This window comes from Rhipicephalus microplus, unplaced genomic scaffold, assembly GCF_043290135.1.
Source record: "Rhipicephalus microplus isolate Deutch F79 unplaced genomic scaffold, USDA_Rmic scaffold_54, whole genome shotgun sequence".
NCBI classification, from domain to species: domain Eukaryota; kingdom Metazoa; phylum Arthropoda; class Arachnida; order Ixodida; family Ixodidae; genus Rhipicephalus; species Rhipicephalus microplus.
The window spans coordinates 148,615-152,985 of record NW_027464627.1 but is presented as its reverse complement, the minus strand read 5'-3'; positions in this window follow the sequence as shown (position 1 = coordinate 152,985).

Below are 4,371 nucleotides of genomic sequence, written 5' to 3'. Positions count from 1 at the left end.
GCGAAGGTCATGTTAGGTTGAGTTATGTTAGTTTAAGCTAGGTAGCGTCGTGAAACTACCAAAAACAACGTCATCTAACGAGATAGTGTTGTTTTATTGCGAGTACGAAACTGCGATAGGTGAAATGTTGTGAAAGCACACAAAACGGCATGAACAAGCCAAATACTGCGTGTTGTACCGTTACAAGTGCGAAACTGCTATGTTGTGATATTCTCGTTAAAGCGCATGAAAGCATCGTGAAACCTTAAAGAACGATGTCATTTAGCGAGATACAGCGTTCTGTACTGCAATAAGTTGAAAAACTGTGAGGTTATGCAAATATCCTAATTGTGAACGAAACAGTGTAATAGAGCATTTTTTAATACAAGTGCGAATGTTAGGTTAGGTTAAGATATGAACCGTCGTAAAACCGCATTATTCAATGTCACTTAGTGAGATGCAGTGTTTTTCACCATTACAAGTCGGGAACTGCGATATCTAATGTGAAAGCGCTTGCAAACGTCGTTAGGTTAGGTTAGGTTAGGTTAGGTTACGTTAGGTTAGGTTAGGTTAGGTTAGGTTAGGTTAGGTTAGGTTACGTTAGGTTAGGTTAGGTTAGGTTAGGTTAGGTTAGGTTTGGTTAGGTTAGGTTAGGTTAGGGTATGTTAGGTTAGGTTAGGTTAGGTTAGGTTGGTTTAGGTAAGGTTAGGTTAGGTTAAGATATGAACCGCGCTAAAACCGCATTAAACAATGTCACTTAGTGAGATGCTGTGTTTTTCACCATTACAAGTCGGGAACTACGATATCTAATGTGAAAGCGCATGAAACCGTCGTAATCTTGTAGAAAACATTGTAAAGTTGCGAATAAAACGTTTTCTAACGATAGAAGTGCGAAGGTTAGGTTAGGTTAGGTTAGTTTAAGCTAGGTAGCGTCGTGAAACTACCAAAAACGACGTCATCTAACGAGATAGTGTTGTTTTATTGCGAGTATTAAACTGCGATAGGTGAAATGTTGTGAATGCACACAAAACGGCATGAACAAGCCAAATACTGCGTGTTCTACCGTTACAAGTGCGAAACTGCTATATTGTGATATTCTCGTTAAAGCGCATGCAAGCATCGTGAAACCTTAAAGAACAATTTCATTTAGCGAGATACAGCGTTCTGTACTGCAATAAGTTGGTGAAAAACTGTGAGGTTATGCAAATATCGTAATTGTGAACGAAACAGTGTAATAGAGCGTTTTTCAATACAAGTACGAATGTTAGGTTAGGTTAAGATATGAACCGTCGTAAAACCGCATTAAACAATGTCACTTAGTGAGATGTAGTGTTTTTCAACATTACAAGTCGGGAACTACGATATCTAATGTGAAAGCGCATGAAACCGTCGTAATCTTGTAGAAAACATTGTAAAGTGGCGAGTAAAACGTTTTCTAACGATAGAAGTGCGAAGGTTAGGTTAGGTTAGGTTAGTTTAAGCTAGGTAGCGTCGTGAAACTACCAAAAACGACGTCATCTAACGAGATAGTGTTGTTTTATAGCGAGTATTAAACTGCGATGGGTGAAATGTTGTGAAAGCACACAAAACGGCATGAACAAGCCAAATACTGCGTGTTCTACCGTTACAAGTGCGAAACTGCTATATTGTGATATTCTCGTTAAAGCGCATGCAAGCATCGTGAAACCTTAAAGAACAATGTCATTTAGCGAAATACAGCGTTCTGTACTGCAATAAGTTGGTGAAAAACTGTGAGGTTATGCAAATATCGTAATTGTGAACGAAACAGTGTAATAGAGCGTTTTTCAATACAAGTACGAATGTTAGGTTAGGTTAAGATATGAACCGTCGTAAAACCGCATTAAACAATGTCACTTAGTGAGATGCAGTGTTTTTCACCATTACAAGTTGGGAACTGCGATATCTAATGTGAAAGCGCTTGAAACCGTCGTAATGTTGTAGAAAGCAATGTAAAGTAGCGAGTAAAACGTTTTCTAACGATAGAAGTGCGAAGGTTATGTTAGGTTGAGTTATGTTAGTTTAAGCTAGGTAGCGTCGTGAAACCACCAAAAACGACGTCATCTAACGAGATAGTGTTGTTTTATTGCGAGTACGAAACTGCGATAGGTAAAATGTTGTGAAAGCACACAAAACGGCATGAACAAGCCAAATACTGCGTGTTGTACCGTTACAAGTGCGAAACTGCTATGTTGTGACATTCTCGGTAAAGCGCATGCAAGTATCGTGAAACCTTAAAGAACGATGTCATTTAGCGAGATACAGCGTTCTGTACTGTAATAAGTTGGTGAGAAACTGTGAGGTCAAGCAAATATCGTAATTGTGAACGAAACAGTGTAATTGAGCGTCTTTAGATACAAGTGCGAATGTTAGGTTAGGTTGACATATCAACCGTCGTAAAACCGCATTAAACAATGTCACTTAGTGAGATGTAGTGTTTTTCAACATTACAAGTCGGGAACTACGATATCTAATGTGAAAGGGCATGAAACCGTCGTAATCTTGTAGAAAACATTGTAAAGTGGCGAGTAAAACGTTTTCTAACGATAGAAGTGCGAAGGTTAGGTTAGGTTAGGTTAGTTTAAGCTAGGTAGCGTCGTGAAACTACCAAAAACGACGTCATCTAACGAGATAGTGTTGTTTTATAGCGAGTATTAAACTGCGATGGGTGAAATGTTGTGAAAGCACACAAAACGGCATGAACAAGCCAAATACTGCGTGTTCTACCGTTACAAGTGCGAAACTGCTATATTGTGATATTCTCGTTAAAGCGCATGCAAGCATCGTGAAACCTTAAAGAACAATGTCATTTAGCGAGATACAGCGTTCTGTACTACAATAAGTTGGTGAAAAACTGTGAGGTTATGCAAATATCGTAATTGTGAACGAAACAGTGTAATAGAGCGTTTTTCAATACAAGTACGAATGTTAGGTTAGGTTAAGATATGAACCGTCGTAAAACCGCATTAAACAATGTCACTTAGTGAGATGCAGTGTTTTTCACCATTACAAGTTGGGAACTGCGATATCTAATGTGAAAGCGCTTGAAACCGTCGTAATGTTGTAGAAAGCAATGTAAAGTAGCGAGTAAAACGTTTTCTAACGATAGAAGTGCGAAGGTTATGTTAGGTTGAGTTATGTTAGTTTAAGCTAGGTAGCGTCGTGAAACCACCAAAAACGACGTCATCTAACGAGATAGTGTTGTTTTATTGCGAGTACGAAACTGCGATAGGTAAAATGTTGTGAAAGCACACAAAACGGCATGAACAAGCCAAATACTGCGTGTTGTACCGTTACAAGTGCGAAACTGCTATGTTGTGACATTCTCGGTAAAGCGCATGCAAGTATCGTGAAACCTTAAAGAACGATGTCATTTAGCGAGATACAGCGTTCTGTACTGTAATAAGTTGGTGAGAAACTGTGAGGTCAAGCAAATATCGTAATGGTGAACGAAACAGTGTAATTGAGCGTCTTTAGATACAAGTGCGAATGTTAGGTTAGGTTGACATATCAACCGTCGTAAAACCGCATTAAACAATGTCACTTAGTGAGATGTAGTGTTTTTCAACATTACAAGTCGGGAACTACGATATCTAATGTGAAAGCGCATGAAACCGTCGTAATCTTGTAGAAAACATTGTAAAGTGGCGAGTAAAACGTTTTCTAACGATAGAAGTGCGAAGGTTAGGTTAGGTTAGGTTAGTTTAAGCTAGGTAGCGTCGTGAAACTACCAAAAACGACGTCATCTAACGAGATAGTGTTGTTTTATAGCGAGTATTAAACTGCGATGGGTGAAATGTTGTGAAAGCACACAAAACGGCATGAACAAGCCAAATACTGCGTGTTCTACCGTTACAAGTGCGAAACTGCTATATTGTGATATTCTCGTTAAAGCGCATGCAAGCATCGTGAAACCTTGAAGAACAATGTCATTTAGCGAGATACAGCGTTCTGTACTGCAATAAGTTGTTGAAAAACTGTGAGGTTATGCAAATATCGTAATTGTGAACAAAACAGTGTAATAGAGCGTTTTTAAATACAAGTGCGAATGTTAGGTTAGGTTAAGATATGAACCGTCGTAAAACCGCATTAAACAATGTCAATTACTGAGATGCAGTGTTTTTCACCATTAAAAGTGGGGAACTGCGATATTTAATGTGAAAGCGCTTGCAACCGTCGTTAGGTTAGGTTAGGTTAGGTTAGGTTAGGTTAGGTTAGGTTAGGTTTGGTTAGGTTAGGTTAGGTTAGGTTAGATTAGGTTAGGTTGGGTTGAGTTGGGTTAGGTTAGGTTAGGTTCGGTTAGGTTGGGTTAGGTTAGGTTAGGTTACGTTAGGTTAGGTTAGGTTACGTTAGGTTAGGTTAGGTTAGGTTACG